Source organism: Pleurodeles waltl, chromosome 11 (assembly GCF_031143425.1).
Source record: "Pleurodeles waltl isolate 20211129_DDA chromosome 11, aPleWal1.hap1.20221129, whole genome shotgun sequence".
Taxonomy (NCBI): Eukaryota; Metazoa; Chordata; class Amphibia; order Caudata; family Salamandridae; genus Pleurodeles; species Pleurodeles waltl.
In genome coordinates this window covers 56,161,053-56,185,985 of record NC_090450.1, presented here as the reverse complement: position 1 = coordinate 56,185,985, position 24,933 = coordinate 56,161,053, and the positions used below count along the sequence as shown (strand labels likewise).

The window sequence follows — 24,933 nt, the reverse complement described above, 5'->3', positions numbered from 1 at the left end:
CCCTCAGTATGCCCCCAAAGTGGTAGTTTCTCTGTCCTCCACTCCCAGGCCGCCTACGGTTTATCAAAACAATGCGCCTTGCCCATGTGCAGGAAGTTAAGGCGGCCCAGGAAAAAGGAGCATGTACTTTAGGTGTAGCGCCTTTAGTTTTTGTTTTACCTATTCATATGAGAGCTGCCTTGCCTGGACCTCTCAGAAGTAGTATGGGAAGATCAGGATCCTCAAATTCTGATAGGTGAGTTCCAGCTGAGGACGTGCCTTACGTCGGATAGTGTCCTGGTCCCGAAAGTTGAGCAAGTGGGCAATGAACGCCCTGGGCGGTGCCCCCGGTGGAGGTCTCAAGGAGAAGGCCCTATGGGCATGTTCAATAGCAAACCATGCGGACAGTTTCTCTGACAGCACCCATGATTTGAGCCAGGTCTCCAAGAACTTCAGGGGACTGGGCCCCTTGGCTACCTCCGGGAACCCCACAAAGTACATGTTATTCCGTCTTGAGCGGTTTTCGGCATCCTCCAGGCGCTGCTGTAGGTCATGTGTGTGGGTTAGAAGGCAGGACACCTTGATTTTAAGATCGTGGACTTCGTCTTCCACTGTGGACACACGGGTCCCTGCCTCTGTGAGCCGCACCAAGACATTCCTGAAATCCTGGAGCAGCAGCACCATGTCCACTCTGACCTCCCCAATTTGTTCTCCACCACAGCTTGGGAGGATTGTACGGTGGGTAGGATCTTGTCAGTGTCTCCCTCGGTCTCTCCAGAAGAGCCCCCGCGGCACCACTCTCAGCCACCCCAGCCGAGGTAGTGAACTTTTCAATCCGAGGTTGAGAGGAGGATGGTTTGGCTTGCTTGTCCTTCCCAATGGAACCAGGAGTCAATGCGCTGCAGGAGCAGCTAGATCCGCAATATACCGTGAGGCCTGGTTCCTCCTCACCAGGCCCAGCGGACTCCAGCCGCGCAAGGCCCTCCCACCCGGCAGGACCACCAAAACGGGGGGCCAGCAGGCGAGCCCTGTCGCATTCTACGGGCTGAGGAGCGAAAAGCCAGGACCAGGCTCAGGCCCTCCCATCAGCCTCCCCAATCCCACCTCCCCCAATCCGGGCCACATGCTCAGCCGGCTCAGCAGAGTAGGTTCCAGTCAGGCCCAGGCTGCTGGAGGCCAGCAGGAGAGTCCCGGAGGCACTTCCTCCAGCTCCGATCACCTCGGGTCCCGAGGCCCACCAGCCGTGCGATCCCAGCAGCCGCGAGCCTTGCCCAACACGCCACCATGCCCCAGGGAGCCAAGTAGCAGCAGCACCCCCCGCCCAGGGAGGCCACCAGTCTTCACCCCCACCTCCAGATCCAGGGCACACCTTCATGCGGGGGGAACAGACAAGGAAGAGGGGGCGGAACAGTCCCCCCTGCGGTCTGACAGCTGCGGGGCCCCCCCAATCCCAATTCACCGCTGCAGGGCCACTCACCGCCCCACCACCACCTCCAATCTCAGGTGCGGCTGGCATCAGAGTCCTCTAGGCCCCCTCCGCCGGTACGCACCCCGCCGGGACTCCAGGCAGTCAGCCACGACTGGCCAGGCGAGGGGCAGGCCCGATCTCCTCCAGGGCAGCGGGGCGCCCAGGCACGAGGCGATTTGGTCACAGCGCCGACCTCAGCAGACGCCCGCCATCCCGGGCGCCCGTCATCCAGGGCCCTCAAGGGCCAAGCAATCCGCGCACCGGCAGGTCTGTGATGCACCCCCGCTTCCCCCCAAGTCTCCCTACAGCAAGGCCGTCTGCCAAATGCCCGCGGTCAGGTTACCGCTAGTGCGGTCCCCATCCCGTCGGTCCCATTAAGAGTATCTAGCTGGGTCAGCGGGTGGAAATACAGTTTCCACCCGCTGGCCCAGCAAGAAATGGCCTGTAACATTGACACCGGCTTATAATTGAGCCAGCAGAAATGCTGTAGTGCGTAAGGAGCACCAGCACCTGTTGGGATTTTCACTGTCTGCAAAGCAGACAGTGAAAATCACGACGGGCTGGCCAGGGTTCCCCTACACTGCCCATGCCAAGTGCATGGGCAGTGCAGGGCCCCACTGGGGCACCCCATCTCTGCCAGCCTTTACATGGCTTGGCTACTGACATGTAATTGCCAGCAGAGAAGGGACTCGGAATCCCCAGGGCAGTGCTGCCCTGGCAGATTTGGACCACCAGCACCGCCAGATTGATGAAAAGTCGTGATCTGGCGGTGCTGGCGGTCCAACCGTGGCGCAACCACCACGGTTGTAATGTGGCTGCTGTACCACCACACTGGGGGTGGCCCGACAACCACCGCGACCGTGGCGGTCTCAAGACTGCCAGGGTCGTAATGATACCCATTGTCCTGGTGACAGTGTTCATCCATATTTTGGCAAATATAAACTATTGAATTTAAAGCATGATAGTTTCTTTCTGTGTCTTGCAATTTGGTACTTCCCATATCATTCTCAGTGCTACTTCCCTCTTGGGGATGCCCCGGCATCATTGCCATTAATCATCTCCCTTTCAATGCCCCCACTTTGCACTAAAGCCCAAAGCAATGTTATCTGCCAGTTTTTTTTTCATCTATAATAAATAGCCATGTGAATTACCTTATGTGCTCACACTCCTGATTTGTATCGTAAAGGCTATGTAAAATACTGAACAGGATGGCACATTATGTCAGATTGCTTGTACCAAACAGCAAAGCCATAGGCAGAAGAAAACGCGATTACCTCTCACACCATGCTCCACAGCAGAGGTGACTAAGGTTGGTCTAGAAAGGTCTGATTCATGTCACAGTTCACTTTGTAAACAAGTTCTATTTAGGTTTGATAAAACTGATTCACAAACTTTTGCTATGATTAAGTGTGAATTACTCTTTTTCTGGCTAACTCATTTGTTCCTTTAGTGTAAATATGTAAATTGTAAACAGACAAAAGGGCCCAGAATTTGGAAAGGAAATGCAGTAAATGGCACAGGATTTGTGGCTTATGTGTTACTCCCCATTCTGGGCCTCAAAGTTGTAATGGCAGGAAACCGGGGCAAAAATACCTACAGGATTCAATTATATCAGGCAATGTATCACACCAGGCCAAGTAGGAACGGATGAAATTATATTTATAAGGCACAACTGCTGCCTCAGAAGAAGCTTCCTGGCGCTGAAATACAACAAGGAATAAAAGAGGTTCTAAGGTTCAAGGAACCAGAAATGTTGAATTGAGGAACAATATGTACATTGAATATGACTATTAAATTAACATAAATACAATAATGGTCTCCAGATGTACATTACATGGCTACACAAATTCACTGTAGTATTCCAACATGCTTCGAGAATTGAAGTATGGGTGCTCAAGGGATTTGAAATGCCTATTCATGGTTTACAGATAAGTTAATGTGTGGTTATTACTTTTATTTTATGAAGCATGCAATAAATTGCCATCAAACTTTCCGGAATCTGTCAAAGTGTGGCAACACTTATGCAAATCAGTGAAACTGCAACAGCAATAAGTGTCTGAAATATATAACTAATTTCAATGAAATGCTTACACATACATCCCCAAACTGTCGGTTATGGTGCAGCCCAATGTAATTAATGTGCCCTCTGCCTGTCACTTCTAATGGAATGTTTTGTACGATGCATCTATAATTTCACAAAACTCTCATTCAGTTTCCTGGTTTGAAGTATCATTATTAGTTTAATGGCAGGTAACAATACATATGTTTTTGTCACTGGCAAAGGAAATCTTTACACATCCTTTTCATAGATGGTTGTGTCTCACCTGTAATATCATTGGACTACTTTAACTACCTTTTATAGTCTAGACTGTTTCAGGGTCTTCAGTGTGCTTAACAAATTTAGAAAATACACAAACATGCATTTACTTTTCCTTCAGAGTTTCTTTGTACCATCCTCAGCAAGAGGAAAAACAAATTGATCACCACTTTCAGACAAAGAAGGGTACAGTTTGCATAAATAGCTCCTGGGAAAATGTAAAGTGCATTCATAAAACAAACTCAGAATCAGAACAAATGGTGATTATTTTAAATTGTCCTACACAAAAGGACATTGGACCTGAATTGAATAATATAGTCCAATTAGGGAAACAAACAAACATCTACTCATTGTGATGTATCTCTTTTGTTGGCATGATTCATCAATCGAGATAAGAACCCAGCCTTAAACTTGATGTGGAAACAAAAATAAGAGCATTTCTGCGGTTCTAAGAGTGGAACCAATACCTCATTGTGCAATGTCAATAGCCCTTGAAGCGGCTAAAGAAACTTTGGGGTTATCGCTCAATAAGTAAGCCCACATATCAGCATTTACCACTTCATATTTGAGATACTGCCCAAGCACATGCTATGTTGGAAAGAAACTTGGAGTAGAAAACAATTGAGATATGGTTGTGCTCTTGAGACCACAGATGCAAATTGGCTGCTAACATCTATCCATGTACACTGGTAATGAACATATAAGAGCATCCGCATGGAGGAGAAAGCTTAAAATTGTGAACCTGTGGATTTGTGGCATTGAATGTTTGTGAGATCTGGCATTTTATTTTACTTTTTACATTACACTGTGTAGCTGCATACCATTGAAATTTTCTTGGACCTTTAAACATATTTAGAGTTCTTGGAATTTATGGGTGTAACTACCACTTTTTACATACCAACATAAACATAATAAAAGCAACACCTTTCAAAAAGCCCTACAGAGCTTACTTCACTGCTGGCACATTCTGTGAGCTGTAGGCCACACGCTTAATTCACAGCAGTTCTCGCTCAGCATTTCATTCAAAAGGTAATAGTACCATCCTGGCAATCTCAGCCACTGGTAATCACGTTGGGCCACATCTCAGTACATCAGGTTTGTGCTTACTGCATTGCTACAGACTGGCACCAGCCAAATGCAGAGACAATTGACATTGTTCTCTGTTCACCATCATGAATTCCACCTCATTTGTGATGGGCTTTGGAACATACTTAAAAGCCTTGAAATGCCTGGCCATAACAGAATTCTCATTGAATATCATGAAGAACTACATGCTTGAGCGGATTTTGATTAACTGGATATTTAATTCATCGATTTAGCATCTTTGACTGAGATGAGAAGAAAGAAGAATGTCCAAGCATGGTATTCCAATCAGAATGAAACAAATGAAACTAGTTAATAATAGGTTTTACAGATGCTTAAACTTGTTTTCCAGGAATATGAGAGGATTATTGAATCTACTTTGTTATCTAAACAAGAGAAAAGCAATATTTGATTATGAATACAAATATCTGAGTTCTTTTAATTGTTAGTCAAGGAAAAACAGAGTATGGGACTTTTTGATTTTTACCACACTTGTTGTAGGAGATAGTGGTAAAAGCATGGTAATATAAAGCAGGTACAATATTATGCCTTAGCAGGTTTCTAGTCAAGAATACTGCAGCAATTCACAGCTTCTTTGACTAATGAACTGCAAGCCAGGAATATGAAAAAGGACAACAATATTCATAAATGTTTTATGTGAAAGAAAGTTACAATGTCATCTTTAAATTAAAACTCCACCTAAAGAGAGAGCCTTATCTGTAAAGCCTTTTTGATAAAGACTGGCTTTACAGTGAACATGTTTCATCACGCAAAATTGAAGTAGCAATTGTAAAGCATATATAATCTCTTATTTAAATCAAAATATCTTTTAAGTATTTGGAAGTTTGCTAGAAGTAATTATTCTTTGGTTGTGTTACATAGGGGTAAATTACGGTAGGATCTTTAAAAAAAAACACATGACACAAACAGTCTCATTTCACCATGGTGCAATTCACAATTACAAATCTCATGGTAATTTCAACATAGTTACTTAGGGCCAGATGTAGCAAACACTTTGCGACTCGCAAACGGCAAAAATCGCCGTTTGCGAGTCGCAAATGCGTGTTTGCTATGTAGAAATGCATTTTGCGAGTCGGAACCGACTCGCAAAATGCATTTCCGAGTCGCAAATAGGAAGGGGTGTTCCCTTCCTATTTGCGAGTCGCAGTGGTATGCAATTCCAAATGGAGTCGCAGTTACCATCCACTTGAAGTGGATGGTAACCCACTCGCAAACGGGAAGGGGTCCCCATGGGACCCCTTCCCCTTTGTGACTGGACCCAAAAATATTTTTTAGAGCAGGCAGTGGGCCAAGGGACCACTGCCTGCCCTGAAAAAATCCGAAACAAAAGGTTTCGTTTTTTTTTTTCTAAGTGCAGCTCGTTTTCCTTTAAGGAAAACGGGCTACACTTGGAAAAAAAAACTGCTTTATTTAAAAGCAGTCACGGACATGGAGGTCTGCTGTTCCCAGCAGGCCTCCATCCCCGTGAGTGCCCAGAGTCGCTATGGGGGCGCAAATTGCTACCCACCTCATGAATATTAATGAGGTGGGTCTTTGCGACCCCATAGCGACTCGCAGAAGGTGTCTGAGACACCTTTCTGCATACCAAATTGCAACTTGCAATTTGCGAGTCGCAGGGACTCGCAAATTGCAAGTCGCAATTTGGTATATTGCTACATCTGGCCCTTTGTCCTCACATTTCATAGATCAGTTTTATCTAACATTGCATTATTGGACATGTAACTAGTATGTGGAAGACTATAGCATTTGTGAATAGTTTGCTTTGGCCAGGGAATGAAACAAAACAAAATGTGAAACTCTGGGTGAGATGTCCCATAAAATGTTTTACTCACCAAAGTTTGATTTCAGAATAATCTTTTACTATTCATAAATGCCAGTGTCCTCCTCTATGTCATACAACAATGTGTTTGCTGGCTCATAATGGACTTATGACATATTTTTCCATGAATAAATCACAGCTCATAAACCCACAAATATGTTATGATTATTGCCTGCCCATTCCCACCTGTGGAATAATGTATTGACTGCCTTCTGTCAGAGGGCACATATGCAATTACTGGAAAGTATGAATGGGTCAGGAGAAGGTTTATGAACACCCAGAAATAAGTTCATTTGTGAGCGTTCCCAAACGTTTAATGAGCACTTCCTTCCCCAGTCATCAATAAATTCAGAGGAAGACCTTTGTGAGTGCAACTATTTTTATGAGTGCAAAACTATATTTTGTGAAATGCAGTTTTACATTGTTAAAAAGCCTATTTGCAAACGTATGTCAAACACACAAGAGAGAATAGCTTTATGAATTAAGCCTGACATGTCAAAACATAATGTCATAGCCCTATCCTCAGAAAAAGCTGATGATTCAAAATTCATAAAAATTTAAATTTTCCCAGGAAACTTTCTCAGACCTGTGCTAATAAATATATTTCTCATTTCTGCAGTGCTCCTGCAGCTTTAATTTGAAATCTACTTTGTAAGCTCAGTCTTCCAGCGTCCCACAGTTTTGAGCAATATGTGACTAGGGGATTAGTGCCACTCACATACCCTTAAAGCAATCAGGGATAATAAATATACTTTTCTAGGGAATCTAGAAATAGGAAATACTGAGGGAAAACACTTTTAAGAAAGCCCCACTTTTTTCTGGCATCTCATCTTCCCACAGAAAATGCATCAAAAAGATTTTAACAGAACAGAGAAGGCGCAAGTCTTCTAACCTCAGTGACCCATTTTCTCACATACATATACAGGGAGTGCAGAATTATTAGGCAAGTTGTATTTTTGAGGATTAATTTTATTATTGAACAACAACCATGTTCTCAATGAACCCAAAAAACTCATTAATATCAAAGCTGAATATTTTTGGAAGTAGTTTTTAGTTTGTTTTTAGTTTTAGCTATGTTAGGGGGATATCTGTGTGTGCAGGTGACTATTACTGTGCATAATTATTAGGCAACTTAACAAAAAAAAATATATACCCATTTCAATTATTTATTATTACCAGTGAAACCAATATAACATCTCAACATTCACAAATATACATTTCTGACATTCAAAAACAAAACAAAAACAAATCAGTGACCAATATAGCCACCTTTCTTTGCAAGGACACTCAAAAGCCTGCCATCCATGGATTCTGTCAGTGTTTTGATCTGTTCACCATCAACATTGCGTGCAGCAGCAACCACAGCCTCCCAGACACTGTTCAGAGAGGTGTACTGTTTTCCCTCCTTGTAAATCTCACATTTGATGATGGACCACAGGTTCTCAATGGGGTTCAGATCAGGTGAACAAGGAGGCCATGTCATCAGATTTCCTTCTTTTATACCCTTTCTTGCCAGCCACGCTGTGGAGTACTTGGACGCGTGTGATGGAGCATTGTCCTGCATGAAAATCATGTTTTTCTTGAAGGATGCAGACTTCTTCCTGTACCACTGCTTGAAGAAGGTGTCTTCCAGGAACTGGCAGTAGGACTGGGAGTTGAGCTTGTCTCCATCCTCAACCCGAAAAGGCCCCACAAGCTCATCTTTGATGATACCAGCCCAAACCAGTACTCCACCTCCACCTTGCTGGCGTCTGAGTCGGACTGGAGCTCTCTGCCCTTTACCAATCCAGCCACGGGCCCATCCATCTGGCCCATCAAGACTCACTCTCATTTCATCAGTCCATAAAACCTTAGAAAAATCAGTCTTGAGATATTTCTTGGCCCAGTCTTGACGTTTCAGCTTGTGTGTCTTGTTCAGTGGTGGTCGTCTTTCAGCCTTTCTTACCTTGGCCATGTCTCTGAGTATTGCACACCTTGTGCTTTTGGGCACTCCAGTGATGTTGCAGCTCTGAAATATGGCCAAACTGGTGGCAAGTGGCATCGTGGCAGCTGCACGCTTGACTTTTCTCAGTTCATGGGCAGTTATTTTGCGCCTTGGTTTTTCCACACGCTTCTTGCGACCCTGTTGACTATTTTGAATGAAACGCTTGATTGTTCGATGATCACGCTTCAGAAGCTTTGCAATTTTAAGAGTGCTGCATCCCTCTGCAAGATATCTCACTATTTTTGACTTTTCTGAGCCTGTCAAGTCCTTCTTTTGACCCATTTTGCCAAAGGAAAGGAAGTTGCCTAATAATTATGCACACCTGATATAGGGTGTTGATGTCATTAGACCACACCCCTTCTCATTACAGAGATGCACATCACCTAATATGCTTAATTGGTAGTAGGCTTTCGAGCCTATACAGCTTGGAGTAAGACAACATGCATAAAGAGGATGATGTGGTCAAAATACTCATTTGCCTAATAATTCTGCACTCCCTGTATACACTCATAGCTATAAGTACAATACTCCAGAAGAAGAGTTACAGAATCAGGCAGATGTGCAATAGCAGATAGAATTCCTACTCTTTCACGTATATTTTCAGGAGTACCAATTGTATTTTTAAATGGAAAAAATGTTGACAGCATGCTATGAGTGTACAAGTACCAGTTTATGCACATTTTCTTCTTTTCTACTCCTATTAGAAAGCAACAATATGTTTTAATACCAATGCTCCTCCCATTTATAGCTAAAATAATATTAGTTAGAATATTTATGCTCAATTAACCTGGTGTATGGTTTACTAAGAAAAAAGGGATATTAATTATCTAGTAAGAAACGATTGTTAGAACAGGCTGCTGTTAGTTTATGACCAATTGACCAAAACATGGTTAGAGAGTTCAATGTATATTCCAATGCAAAAGTTACAGACATTATGGGCCTGTTTACGACCTTGGCGGAGGGGATTACTCCCTCACAAACGTGACGGATAGTAAGCCCGCCATATTACAAGTTCCATTATATCCATTGCGACTTGTAATTCGGCAGAGGGGATATCCCTCACATTTGTGACAGAGTAATCCCCTCCGCCAAGGTCACGATCAGGCCCTCTGTCTGTTGCAGCTGAAAATGCACAAGTCCTAATTTACAAAATATTTTAATCATTCGCGTACCTCTAAGTTTCAATGTCATTTATAAGATTTTCGCTCCAGGCACACGCTAATAGTTGTCTCTTGATGTAGAATTTAGTTCACATAGATATCGTCCATTATTAGGCGCCTTTCGTGAGAAGCAGTATGGCTTTGAAATATATTGAGTAAGGTCTGGTACAAGGAAGATCACATTTTTCTAATCTTTACACCATTTCTTTTGTGAAAAAAGGATTTCTTAACTTGGCATGAGAGCTCCATTTTGTCTAACATTTCAGTTCAATTTGTTCTGTGCTACAAACAAAATTGTATGCCTTCATTACCTGTTTAATTTCATTTGTTGCAGATGTGCTGGTTTCTTAGAGTTGCTTTCGAAACTTTGTAAAAGGGTTAAATCACCCTATTTTCTAGAAATGTTATCTCTGTGTTTGAACATCCTGTTCTTGTGGTTCAAAGTTGTTACAGGAAATGTTTGCTTGAACGCGTTTGGAAATTATGACACATGTATAGTGTGGTAAAGTGTTTTTTTTTTTTGCAATAAAAGACATCAAAGGCTGAGGGAAAGGTTAGTTGCTTTGACCAAAGAGTTTCATTTTGACACTTTTGGGGAGTGACCCACTGCAGTGAATAAAATGCTATCTTGAAGAATAATCTGAATCCTTGTATTCTATTTAGTGGAAAATCAGCCTCTTCCAAGAAGAGACTTGTAAATTTATTTCACAAACTTGGTGGCCCGTACGGGGACTCGTGGAGAGAAATTCAACAGACTAAAAGGCTGTGACAGAGGAAGGAGAACGGAGACCACGGATCGTGGGGGCCCTTGCTAAAAAAAGACAAGTTTCTTGCACCTGCCATCTAATGTTGCCAACTTCCATTCCCTGTAAAGAATGTCTCCCACTGAGACCCAGTAGGAGGCCGAGGAGACATTTGACCTCAAGAATACGAGGATCTGGACCCATCATATATGGTGAGACTGTTCTATGTCACTTGTAACTTGTAAACTTGTAAAGCTGTATCCTGCTATTGAAGTCATATTCATCTTGGTATTTGATCTTGGTACTTGTTTGTGACCTTTTCATAGGTGAACTCCGCATTTAGGACAACCATGAGTAAGTTCAAAAAATGCATTTCTAAATGTTGTTCTTGTTTCTGGACTTTTTGCCTGGTCAAGTCTATACCCGTGCCAACCGAAGGTAGTCCAGCCTGGATAGTAATGAAAAAATATGGTGCGGGCCCGACCCTCTGGGGCCCAGTTTGGCACAACTATACAAAGAAAGGGGGAGACAGACAGTGGCCATTAAAGGATCCTTTGATGATGACAAATTACATTTTTTACAACAGACATTATATAAGAAAAATGTTAGACAGACAATGTGGGACAGTTATTAGACCTGGGAAAAAGAGACAAGAAAAGGGTCATGGGAGAGGCCAGGAATATGTAAAATAAAATAAAAAATCTATTAAAAAAAAAAACAGTCAGCCTTGACACTGAAAGAATATAGTGATGTTAAAAGAGGGAGACAGGGGATTTAGAATGACTACAAATGAAATGTATTGGTCAGAAAATGACATACGACAAGGGACTACATAGGATGAATTGTTGGAGAATATTTTGGACAGTACTCCACCTTATGTTCCCATCCAGCCCAATTCTCCAGTGCAAAATGTTAACGTTAATTTCCCTAATCCCTTTCCTCGTGTTACCATTCTTCCTCCCCCTGGATCTGCCCCTAATGTCCCCATTGTTGGCAGTCAGGTTCTCTGTCCTCAAATATTTAATGCAGCCCAGACTATAAATATTCCTCCCAACCCAGTCCCCATACAAATTACACAAAATACTGCTATACTAAACACAACAGGGGGAGGAATACCTCAATTGAATAGTACTCAAAGTATTATGGTGACTTTACAGATTCATTCTAACATGCAACAAGGAACTATTTCCTATACTCCACAACAGTCACCATACATTAGTAACAATGTTAAATATAAGAAATACAAGAAGGGCCCCAGGCCCTCAACAGTGGGACACACTTCAGAAACCACTCCATGTAGTGTTCCGAAGGACCCCACTCTAAGGTTTTGTCGCATTAGTTTGCAAGATGGTCTCCTCTCTGAAGGAGAAAGAATAAGTAGATCCCGAACAAATGGAATGGCTTTGCCGGTCACTATAAACAGGTGAATGACGGATGCTCCATATACAAATTCAGCCATCATTTTACATGAATTTCAAAAGTATAATGATTTTCAGCAACATTGTCTTTTGAACTTGATGTCTAAATGGATCAAGGGGGAATGTTTAACATGGCCGCTTTTGACAGAATAAAGGCAGTCGAGGAGCAGACAGGCCAACAAATGTTTGCAGATAAATTCATTAATAACATTCAAAATAACGTCTGTGATTATTTAAAACACTAAAAATATATGGCCAACTAAGAGCCCGTCAGAATTCCTAGTTATGGCCACATGTTACGAAAATGTGTCCAAAAACAAGAAAGAGGTTTGTGATAAGAAAATAAAAGGATTTGAAAACAAAAGCGTTAATGCCACAGGCTTCCCTAACCAGGCCCAAGGTACAGGACAGATGGAGAGTACAAGAGGAAGTGGATGGTGGGTTGGCAGAGGACAAACAAATACTCCTGCACAACAGGGAATGAGAGTCATAGGATATATTACCTGTGCATATTGTAAACAAGAAAGACACTTGTCCAGAATTACAAAATTCTGGCCAAAGAATGCAGAGAGGAATGGAAAATAGGAGAAAACAGGGAGTAAGAGAGGAGTGATCTAGACAAGATTTTGCTGCACATTCTCAACAACAAATGCACTCTAATTACTTTGAAACAACACACATGGACAGATCATATGTGGTAAATGATCAAATAGACAATATGGACTAGGGATGCCCAAGAGAGGAAGAAGCGAGATTGGAAATTCCAGCAGATCAGCAGCCTTTTTCTTAGACACTGGAGTTACCCACACCACCACCATCCACAGCCATTTTCCTTGGGCTCCCCTCTCTGGGTCTATTAATACTTCAATTGGATTTGCTGAAATGCCGTACGAAGCCCCATATCAAAGCCTTTGGATGTTACTATTGGACCTTACAGTTTTCCCAATTCATTGATTTTCACTGAAGCCTGTGACCAAAAATTTGTAGGCTTGTGTTTGTTAAAGAAAGTGCATGCTCATATTTATTGTTCCCCTGATTCAGTATCTGTGACAATTGTTAATACTTCTATTTCAAAGAGTTACCTTGTTATTTTCGCATCTAATTTACACCAATAGTTGTCACATATAGATCCGTCTCTTTAAGCTACAGGAAAAAAAAAGGTTTGGGTTTCATATTGTTAGAAATGGGGTTTCTGGTTGGCTAGGGTATGCACCTCAGCCAGGCAGAACTTACCCACTCTAGTCAGGACAAGGGAGTTACACGTCCAAGATAACCCCTGCTCACCCCCTTGGTAGCTTGGCACGAGCAGTCAGGCTTAACCCGGAGGCCATGTGTAAAGCGTCTGCACAACACACACAACACATGTGACGCAATATCCCCACCACAAAGGAAACACAACACCAGATTATATGAAAATATACTGTATTGTAGACAAGGCAATTATCAGACCAAACATCACATATCAGTACTATCCTGCTACCTTAGAAGTTGTCAGAACGTTACACATTAGTTACTCTGCAACCTAGCAGTAGTCACACATAACACACAGGTTACTCAGTATTCTGCAACATAAGCAGTAGTCAGGAAAACACGTTATTACATCACAGCACTTGTAATAAGAATATCATAAAATGCCCATAGTAGGAACATTAGAAAACATTTGGCAAGTTAGAAAAACATATTAGCAAGCATGTCCATAAAAGGAACATTTGCATACACATATGTAAAAACATCAAACGCAGGTAGGTAATATGCGAATCAAACAAAAGTCTGTAGAAAGAACTTTGGATTGCAACTATATTGGTCCTTTAAACAGTACCTGGTTGGATGAAGGCACCTCCAGTGCCTAGAAGGCGAACAATGGAGCTCCCGGCGCTCCTATGCGCAAAACGGGGGCCTCCCTTATACTCTGGGGTCAGAGGAGGGCGACATGCACCTCCTCTTTTTTATAGACAGGCCCCTACGGGGACCGTGATTACTGGGGGCCCCCCAGGGCCTCAACCGGCCCTCACGAGGGTGGCCAAAGCCAGCAAAAACAACTTAGGGCAGGAGGGAGGCACCACGCACCCCCTCCAGTTTCAAGACAGGCCCCTCCCGGGACCCGTGATCTCTGGGGGCCCCCCCGGGCCTCCACTGGCCCTTCCACCAAGGGGGGGGCACAATAATGCCCGTTTTACTTAACAGCAGAAAAGGAGCGTCCTGCTACTAACGCAGAGGCCAGGGGGAAGAGGGCACTCTCCGCACCTTCCCCTGGTCCTGCCGTGAAGCCACAAGAAGATCAGACCCCTCCTGGGACCTGAGCAGACACTCGCCTGCACCCGATGCGGTGCGCGAGTGTTCTTCCAGCTTCCCGGGCCGCTGCGGTGATCTTATTTAAAGGGGCACAATGCAGCACAGAGCCTACGAGCTCCCAAGGCTCCATACACGGGCTGCAATCAGCGCTATGGCAGCCGCAACCACGGAGAAGCACCCCTCGTGATGAAATGGATGCAGGGGTCAGGGGCCACAGCACCCTGCCCCTGGGGAGCAGAATCTTAAGACAAGGTCCTCAGGTGGAGGGCCCAGCTACAGGCCAGCACAAGGGAAAGGCAGCAAGTGGCAAGTCCTTCACAGTGACCAGGCAGGTCACAGGTCAGCACAGCAGCAGCAGTCCATGGCGGTTCCTGGTGAGTCCTTTCAGCCTTTGGTGTCCAGTTCCAAGATGATTCCAAGAGTCTCCGAATTGTGGGGAAAATTTCCTTGTACTTATAGTCAGTTCTTACAGTGTTTTACAATGGTAGGGAGAGGAGGTTCCAGCCAGTTACAACCGGTTCTGGGAGTGCCCCCTCTCTCCTTTCAGTACAGGCTCCAAACATCAGTGGGGGGTTAACGACCCTATTGTGTGTGGCCAGGGCACAGACTTTACAAATGCAGGTGTGACCCGCCTCTCCCTTCTCTCAGCCCAGGAAGACTATTCAGTATGCAGATGCACTTCTGTGACACCTCCACCCTCCCTGTGTACAGGCTGTCTGAAAAGTATGCACAAAGCCCCAACTGTCACTCTGCCCAGACGTGGATTGGAGTCAAGCTGCAAAACACCAGAGTCATAAGCACAGATAAATGCGCACTTTCTAGAAGTGGCATTTCTGTGATAGTAATAAAAAATACACCCACACCAGTAAGCAGCATTTATTATCACCATCACAACCATACCAAACACGCCTACGCTACCCCTCATAAATCAGACAATACCCCATACACATAAGACAGGGCATTTCTAATGCAATCCTATGAGAAGGCAGCACTCACAGCAGTGAGACACCAAGTTAGGCTGTTTGTCACTACTAGGACAGGCCATGCAATATGGCACATGTCCTGCCTTTCTACATACATGGCACCTTGCCCATAGGGCTAGCTACGGCGTACCCTAGGGGTGACTTACATGGAGTAAAAGGGGAGTTCTGGACCTGGCAAGTAAATTTAGATGCCAGGTCCCTGTGGCAGAAAACTGCGCACACAGGCCCTGCGCTAGCAGGCCTGAGACAGGTTTGAAAGTCTACTTCAGTGGGTGGCGCAAGCAGCGCTGCAGGCCCACTAGTAGTATTTAATTTACCAGCCCTGGGTATAGAGATACCACAGTACAAGGGACTTATAGGTAAATTAAATATGCCAATTAGGTATAAGCCAATCATACCAACTTTAGATGGGAGAGCACCTGCACTTTAGCACTGGTCAGCAGTGATAAAGTGCTCAGAGTCCTAGAGCCAACAGCGAGAGGTCAGAAAAACCAGGAGGAAGGAGGCAAAAAGACTGGGGATGACCCTGCGTAAGGCAAAAAGTCCAACACAACCCCCTACCAGCCAAAAGCCAGGGGAGAACAATCAATACCTTGATGTACTTCCCTGATTGGGGCGATAGAAAAAGGACCCAGGCCCACAACAGCAGGGACATGTTCTAGTTCTACGCCTTCCTGACTCCACTTGGATCTCTCTGTCAATGCTTCCCAGGCAGCCTAGACCAACCCACGGGGGTTCTCTAGCTGCCAATGGCCAGAACCAGGCCCTAGGCCATCTAGAAGCCTCTGGTCTCTGAAACCATAACGAGTGGGGGGCGGTAGCCCCAGGTGCAAAGCAACCTGTCTCCACTCCATTTGCAATCCGTTCAGGGGCTCTACCCTGCCACTGGTCCACCAACCTAGGGTCCGCACCCATAGGTTCTACAGGGGCTAGAGGCGAGGCTCTCCTCCCTCTACCCCTCCTTCTAGGATCCCGCCGTCCTCTCCTAGGAGGGGTATCACCAGAATCCACACTTGCCAGGGTGCTGGGTACAGCAGCCCTGCACAACTCTCTCGCCAGCCCAGGATCACTACCTGGCGACTGACCACCCAACCTAGGGACGACACCCTTGGGTTGCACCGGGATCCGGGGCGGGCTTCCCCCTCCCTGAACCCCACTTCCAGAGTCCTGCGTCTCCCCTCCTCGGGAGAAGCCACCAGAAGTTTCACACAGGGGGGGTGAGCACACTAACCGCCCCCCCAACCAGGTCAGAGTTTACCCCCTGAATCTGTCTATCTAGTCCAGGGACGACACCCTTAGACTGGACCATTGCCCAGCGAACCAGGATTTCCTTGGGAGCACACCTACCCCCTACCAGATCAGAGCTTACCCCCTGAATCTGGCAATCCAACCCAGAGTCACTACCCTGCAGTTGAACCACTGCCTGGTGCACCAGGACTTCCTTGGGAGCACACCTACTCCCCATCAGGTCAGAGTTTACCCCCTGTACCTGATCATTCAACCCAGAGTCACCACCCTGAGGTTGAATCGTTGCCTGTCGCACCAGGACTTCCTGGCGGGCACACCTACCCCCACCAGGGAAACACCTTCCCCAAGGGCCACACAAGAGTCTGGCTGGCACAGGTCTCCTGAGCTCTGCCCATCTGACAGAGTCTGGATTCCCCCCAGCCCAGAAATGGTCTCACCAAGGTCATTCCTGGGGGGCTCTGCTCTCAGAGCTGACCCCTGACCCTCCAGGTTCTCCACTGGGGCCCGCAGCCCCCTCTCAACCCTATGCCTGGATTTCCACCTCCTCCGCTGTAGAGCGAGACTACCAGACACCAGGACCGGCGGAACGCTATCACCAGCCACCCGCCCAAGTCCTAATGACAAAATGGGATCCTTCTGAACAGCTGGCCCTACGGCACAGGCTAGGCTCACCTCCTGGCGTTCACTCATGGAACCTTCCAGGACCTGGGACTGGAGCTCGGGTACTCTGGGCCTCAGCCCAACCCCATTCCCTCTCCTCTGAGACTGGACATGGGGTGCCTTACCCGCACCAATACACTGGGACCTACCTGGGACACAAGCCTTTCCCACCACACCTGGTTGAAAAACACCTAGACCACTCTCATTGGAAACACCCCCTAATGCCACAGCAGACCCTCTGGTACGCAACCAGAAGTCTGCCTCCTTTGCAAGCTCCCTGGGGTCAGAGAGCTCACACACTGACAAGTGTTGGCGTAACTCTGAAAAACAACAACGAAGCAGGTGCTCTCTGACAATCAGATTAAACAGCCCTTCAAAATTGTTTACTGTGCTACCCTTCACCCATCCATCTAGTGCAATGCAGCAATCCTCCACAAACTCCTCCCAAGACTGGTGGGACAGTTTCTTACCACCCCTAAACCTTTTTCTGTATTCCTCAGGGGAAAAACCATACTTCACAATCAGTGCATTTTTTACAGTGGAGTACCCCTCCCTGTTACTCTCTTCTAGAGTCAGTAAGGCATCCCTCCCCTCCTCAGGAATAAAGCTCCCTAGGCCAGTTCCCCAATCCTTCTCAGGGATCCTGCGCTCTACCAGAGCCCTCTCATATTCCTTTAACCACTGACGTATGTCACCCCCCTCTTGGAACCTAGGTACCAAATCTATGGGTATGTGAGGAACATCTTTGCTTCAGCACTGTACATTGCTGCCACCACTGGACTCCACCTGCAGTGCTGGTGAGTCCAGAACCTTCAGACTGTGCTCTAGAGCGAGTCTTTCTCTGGCAAAGGCCCTTTCTGCCTCTGCCATCCTCTCTTGTACTAAGGCCTTCTCTACCTCAGCCCTTCTCTCCTCAACAGCTAGGCGTGCTAACTGCAACTTCAGGTCCCTCTCTTCCCGCCTATCTGTTAGCTCATCAGGCGTCAAGGAATGAGAGGTAGCCCTGCTTCTTACACTGGACCCAGCAAGGGACTCCCTATCACTGGGGCCTTCCCTGTCAACTGGTGTCCCCTCCCGGTCATTCTCACCCTCCTGATCAGTCTCTCTACCACTCTCTAGGGATGAGGTCTGGGAGCCCTCCCATTGGGAACCCTCGCTACACTCAGGATCCTCTGGGTACCCCCTAAGCACACTCCCTCCCTGGGTATATGTCACAAACCTTTCAAAGAAATTCAGAGATCTCCTGAGGTCCCCTTCTACAGGCAGCCCTCTCTCTCTACAGAACCCCTCTAATTCCTCCTGCGTGTAAAACGGCAGGTCCTCTAAATCAAAGGTAAGCCCCATCTTGAAAAGGTACAACTAACTCAAATGTGACAACCACAATACCCAAGCGTGAGAACTGAAAACAGGAAAAATTACCAAAGAGAGAAAGTTAAGAGAAGCCAAACATGCGATGGTCTAAACGCAATCCTTGTAGTGAAATAATGAGTCACAATGGTATTGTGTAAGCCCAAGTCCTATCCTCACCGCTGACGACCAATGTTAGAAATGGGGTTTCTGGTTGGCTAGGGTATGCACCTCAGCCAGGCAGAACTTACCCACTCTAGTCAGGGCAAGGGAGTTACACGTCCAAGATAACCCCTGCTCACCCCCTTGGTAGCTTGCACGAGCAGTCAGGCTTAACCCGGAGGCAATGTGTAAAGCGTCTGCACAACACACACAACACATGTGACGCAATATCCCCACCACAAAGGAAACACAACACCAGATTATATGAAAATAAACTGTATTGTACACAAGGCAATTATCAGACCAAACATCACATATCAGTACTATCCTGCTACCTTAGCAGTTGTCAGAACGTTACACATTAGTTACTCTGCAACCTAGCAGTAGTCACACATAACACACAGGTTACTCAGTATTCTGCAACATAGGCAGTAGTCAGGAAAACACGTTAATACATCACAGCACTTGTCATAAGAATATCATAAAATGCCCATAGTAGGAACATTAGAAAACATATGGCAAGTTAGAAAAACATATTAGCAAGCATGTCCATAAAAGGAACATTTGATACAAATATGTAAAAACATCAAACGCAGGTAGGTAATATGTGAATCAAACAAAAGTCTGTAGAAAGAACTCTGGATTGCAACTATATTGGTCCTTTAAACAGTACCTGGTTGGATGAAGGCACCTCCAGTGCCTAGAAGGCGAACAATGGGGCCTCCGGCGCTCCTATGCGCAAAACGGGGGCCTCCCTTATACTCTGGGGTCAGAGGAGGGCGACATGCACCTCCTCTCTTTTATAGATAGACCCCTCCGGGGACCGTGATTACTGGGGGCCCCCCAGGGCCTCATCCGGCCCTCACGAGGGGGGCCAAAGCCAGCAAAAACAACTTAAGGCAGGAGGGAGGCACCTCGCACCCCCTCCGGTTTAATGACAGGCCCCTCCCGGGACCCGTGATCTCTGGGGGCCCCCCCCGGCCTCCACTGGCCCTTCCACCAAGGGGGGGGCACAATAATGCCCGTTTTACCTAACAGCAGAAAAGGAGCGTCCTGCTCCTAACGCAGAGGCCAGGGGGAAGGGGGCACTCCCCGCGCCTTCCCCTGGTCCTGCCGTGAAGCCACAAGAAGATCAGACCCCTCCTGGGGCCCGAGCAGACACTCGCCTGCACCCGATGCGGTGCGCGAGTGTTCTTCCAGCTTCCCGGGCCGCTGCGGTGATCTTATTTAAAGGGGCACAATGCAGCAAGGAGCCTACGAGCTCCCAAGGCTCCATAAGCGCGCTGCAATCAGCGCTATGGCAGCCGCAACCATGGAGAAGCACCCCTCGTGCAGAAATGGATGCAGGGGTCAGGGGCCACAGCACCCTGCCCCTGGGGAGCAGAATCTTAAGACAAGGTCCTCAGGTGGAGGGCCCAGCTACAGGCCAGCACAAGGGAAAGGCAGCAAATGGCAAGTCCTTCACAGTGACCAGGCAGGTCACAGGTCAGCACAGCAGCAGCAGTCCATGGCGGTTCCTGGTGAGTCCTTTCAGCCTTTGGTGTCCAGTTCCAAGATGATTCCAAGAGTCTCCAAACTGTGGGGAAAATTCCCCTGTACTTATAGTCAGTTCTTACAGTGTTTTACAATGGTAGGGAGAGGAGGTTCCAGCCAGTTACAACTGGTTCTGGGAGTGCCCCCTCTCTCCTTTCAGCACAGGCTCCAAACATCAGTGGGGGGTTAACGACCCTATTGTGTGAGGCCAGGGCACAGACTTTACAAATGCAGGTGTGACCCGCCTCTCCCTTCTCTCAGCCCAGGAAGACTATTCAGTATGCAGATGCACCTCTGTGACACCTCCACCCTCCCTGTGTACAGGCTGTCTGAAAAGTATGCACAAAGGCCCAACTGTCACTCTGCCCAGACGTGGATTGGAGTCAAGCTGCAAAACACCAGAGTCATAAGCACAGATAAATGCGCACTTTCTAGAAGTGGCATTTCTGTGATAGTAATAAAAAATACACCCATACCAGTAAGCAGCATTTATTATCACCATCACAACCATACCAAACACGCCTACGCTACCCGTCATAAATCAGACAATACCCCTTACACATAAGGCAGGGCATTTCTAATGCAATACTATGAGAAGGCAGCACTCACAGCAGTGAGACACCAAGTTAGGCTGTTTGTCACTACTAGGACAGGCTATGCAATATGGCACATGTCCTGCCTTTCTACATACATGGCACCCTGCCCATAGGGCTAGCTACGGCGTACCCTAGGGGTGACTTACATGGAGTAAAAGGGGAGTTCTGGGCCTGGCAAGTAAATTTAGATGCCAGGTCCTTGTGGCAGAAAACTGCCACACAGGCCCTGCGCTAGCAGACCTGAGACAGGTTTGAAAGTCTACTTCAGTGGGTGGCGCAAGCAGCGCTGCAGGCCCACTAGTAGTATTTAATTTACAGGCCCTGGGTATAGAGATTCCACTGTACAAGGGACTTATAGGTAAATTAAATATGCCAATTAGGTATAAGCCAATCATACCAACTTTAGATGGGAGAGCACCTGCACTTTAGCACTGGTCAGCAGTGATAAAGTGCTCAGAGTCCTAGAGCCAACAGCGAGAGGTCAGAAAAACCAGGAGGAAGGAGGCAAAAAGACTGGGGATGACCCTGCGTAAGGCAAAAAGTCCAACACATATACATGGAACAAGTCAGGGTACGCGTTAAAGAAGGCGTATCCTTACCCCTCGTACTACAATACACATTATTACCTGAAGCCGAGGAAGGACTTTTTTCTGTAGTACAGCACCTCCTTGATAATGGTATTGTGAAGGAGAATTATGGTAGTCTCTGTAATAGTCCCATACTTCCCGTCAACAAGGAAAGTCCTACTGGACAACAGACAGAATATAGATTGGTTATTGACCTGAGAGTTATTAACAAGATAGTAGTACCACAATACCCAGTTGTACACCAGACGTCACTACCCTGTTCACATGATTTCACCCACTGACAACTTTTTCTCTGTAAAAGATTTAAAGAATGTTCTCTTTAGTATATCCATTGTGCTCTAAAAAGCCAATTGGACACTTAAAATTACCGGATGGCAATGTCCTTTTACAATACATTGATGAACTCCTCATGTACCTGACACACTTGAACAATGTGAACAGGCCACATCAGAATTGCTGTCACAATTAGCCACACATGAAAAAAAGGGTCTCCCTATCCAAGTTGCAATATTGTCAACAGGAGGTGTCCTATTTAGCACCCCCCTGTCAGAGGTGGGGGTAGAAGACTAGAATCACAAAGAATATCAATAATTTTCCATTTACAACACCCACAAACACAGAAAGATGTTTGAGGTTTTATAGAGATTACCTCATATTGCAGACAATGGATACCTAGTTATTCCCTCATAGAAAAACCTTTGGTTGCCCTCACTCTGAAAGATGTAAATGTACCAAACACTTGGATTGATGAATGTGAAAGAGCTTTCTGTGAATTGAAAAAGGCTTTGTGTAATGCACCTGTAGTAGGCACCCCAGATTATCAGAAATAATTTACCCTAATTGTACATGAAAACAAAGGTTGCAGTCTTGCATTATTGACACAATCACATAGAGACGAAAACAGACCATGTGCTTATTTTTCATCCAGTTTAGACCCAGTAGCATGACCATTGCCACGTTGTCTCAGGACTGTAGCAGCAGTGGCGACAGTAGTAAAACAGAGTGAAGTATATGTACTTGGACATCGATTAACAGTGATGGTACCCCATGCTGTAGATGCCCTACTGAATAAAATACAGACACAACATTTGACAAATGCTAGGTTGACAGGCTACAAACTCACTTTGTTTTCTCCGCATATCTCAATGTGGAGATGTAATGTTTTGAATTTAGCAACTATATTACTATTACTTAATGAAGTGTTACCAGAAGAAATACATGACTGTATTATCAGAACAGAATAAGAGACCAAAGGTAGAGGGACCTCACTGACAGGCTATTGGAAGAGTGGGATGGTGAATTGTATGTTGATGGTTCCTGCTCAAAATTATCTGATGGACCACAATTGCAACCTATGCTGTTACTACATAAAGATACTTTACAACTCTGCGCAGGACGCAGAATAGATAGCCTTGATGTAAGCAGGTTAATTGAGTGATGGTTTAAAGGTTAATGTGTACACTGACAGATGGTATGCTTTAGGGGTAGTACATTCTTTTGGAAGATTGTGAAAGAAGAGGGGGTTTATGACTTCTCATGGAACACGAATACATCATGGTGAACTCATTGTAAGGTTGTTAAATGCTTTAACGTTACCTGAAAAATTGGCTGTGGTAAAATGTTCAGTTCACAAGAAAATTGAGAATGATGTAGATAAAGGAAAAGCATTTGCAGACAGGACAGCTAAAAATACTGCACAAACTGAGTAGAGTATGACGTATGTGACAGGGACAGTTAGATGGTTATCAAAAGTTGACATGATGAACCAGACAACAGATTGTGTAAAGGATATTCAGAACTCACCTACTCCGGAGGAAATATAGTGAAGGATGTTGGATAGACAAGACAAAGAAGAGGAGATGGATGTTACCTAATGCTTATGTGAATGCCATAGTTTCCTCAGCACATGTACATGCACACATTAGCTCTCAAGAAATAGTGGATACATTGGATCAAGTATGGCATAACAAGAACATACCAAAATATGCACATTCTCATGTACAAAGGTTCATCATGTGCCAGACATACAATGGAGGAAAAGGTACTCTTGTCCCTAAAGGAAATTTTGCACCACCAGATTTGCCATTTGAAGTCCTGTGAATGGATTTTGTAGAAATGGAACTAGTGAACAAGAAAAGGTATATGCTGGCAGTAATATGCACCTTGCATATTTCACTGAACAATTGGGTTCTATCCATGAACAGGTCAAAGAGGCATTGCCCAGGAGAATTGACTCCATCAAGCCAGGAGATTGGTTCTTTCTAACAAATTTCCAAAAGAATAGGAGCCTTGAACCCAGGTGGAAGGGGCCCCTGCAAGTTCTCCTAGCCACCCAGACTGCTGTGAAATGTGATGGGAAGAAGAACTGGATTCATTCATTACATGTTAAAAAAGTGCCCTTTGCCTTTACCTTATGACCAGTGGTTATTAGACAATTGCCCGGATACCGAGACTGAGCACATTCCGTACCAAGTTCCTTTTGAGAATGGGGAAGTGATTTTAAATGGTGAAATGAGGACACCAGCTGAAACTTCTTCTTCTCCCCTTGAATCTTTTGATTCTGAGATATATAGACATAGATATAATTTGAGGAACAGGGTACGGTTGAACTATAAAGAGACTTAAAGGAAGAAACAGTCCCAGGAGGGACTGCACCCCATGCCGGTGGTCGAGACCGCCAACGTCCGGACCAGTACATAAACTTGCCAGTGAGACTTGGAAGTAAAGGACACTGGGGGTTATTGTATTTTTTGTCTATTAGAGTAGATAGGGAAAATGGCTAGGTATGACAATATCTCTGAAGAGAAAAAAGGTATTGGACAAAGAAAAGATGGGGTATCGTAATATTTGCTGCACTGATTTATATTTGTTTACTCATATTGGTGACGTTTCTATTACTTGAATGGTACAAAATGTTCTCCTCATGGCAAAGAGAGTGGTTTGTGAAAAATTGATTTTTTAACTTGGCATGAGGGCTCCATTTTGTCTAACATTTCAGTTCCATTTGTTCTGTGCTATGAACAAAATTGTATGCCTTCATCACCTGTTTAATTACATTTTTGTTGCAGATGTGCTGGTTTCTTAGAGTTGCTTTTGAAACTTTGTAAATGAGTTAAACCGCCTTGTGTTCCTGAAATGTTATCTCTGTGTTTGAACATCCTGTTCTTGTGGGTCAAAGGTGTTACAGGAAATGGTTGCTTGAACACGTTTGGAAATTATGACGCATGTATAGTGTGGTAAAGTGCGGGGTGGGTTCGCAATAAAAGACATCAAAGGCTGGGGGAAAGGTCAGTTGCTTTGGCCAAAGAGTTTCATTTTGACACTTTTTGGGAGTGACCCACTGAAGTGAATAAAATGCTATCTTGAAGCATAATCCGAATCCTTGTATTCTATCTTGTAGAAAAGCAGCCTCTTACAAGAAGAGACTTGCAAATTTATTTCTCACTATCCTGTAGCTTATGATATTTTTTATATATTTTGAAGAATAATTAATACAAGGAAAGGGCTTACAATAAATTCAATTTTGACATGCT

General features: G+C 45.3%; 1 protein-coding gene across 9 annotated transcripts in view; it reads right to left on the bottom strand.

The window, feature by feature from the left end:
* The window catches only part of NLGN1 (neuroligin 1), a 772,713-nt gene that overhangs the window by 708,465 nt on the left and 39,315 nt on the right, over nt 1-24,933 (bottom strand). For 2 of the 9 annotated variants that reach the window (XM_069213050.1, XM_069213056.1), the window contains exon 2: nt 21,440-21,559. The exons of the other annotated variants lie outside the window; for them this stretch is intronic. The gene's annotated coding sequence lies outside the window, so the exon portion shown is untranslated. The remainder of the gene's footprint in view (nt 1-21,439; nt 21,560-24,933) is intronic. 9 annotated transcript variants of the gene reach the window in all.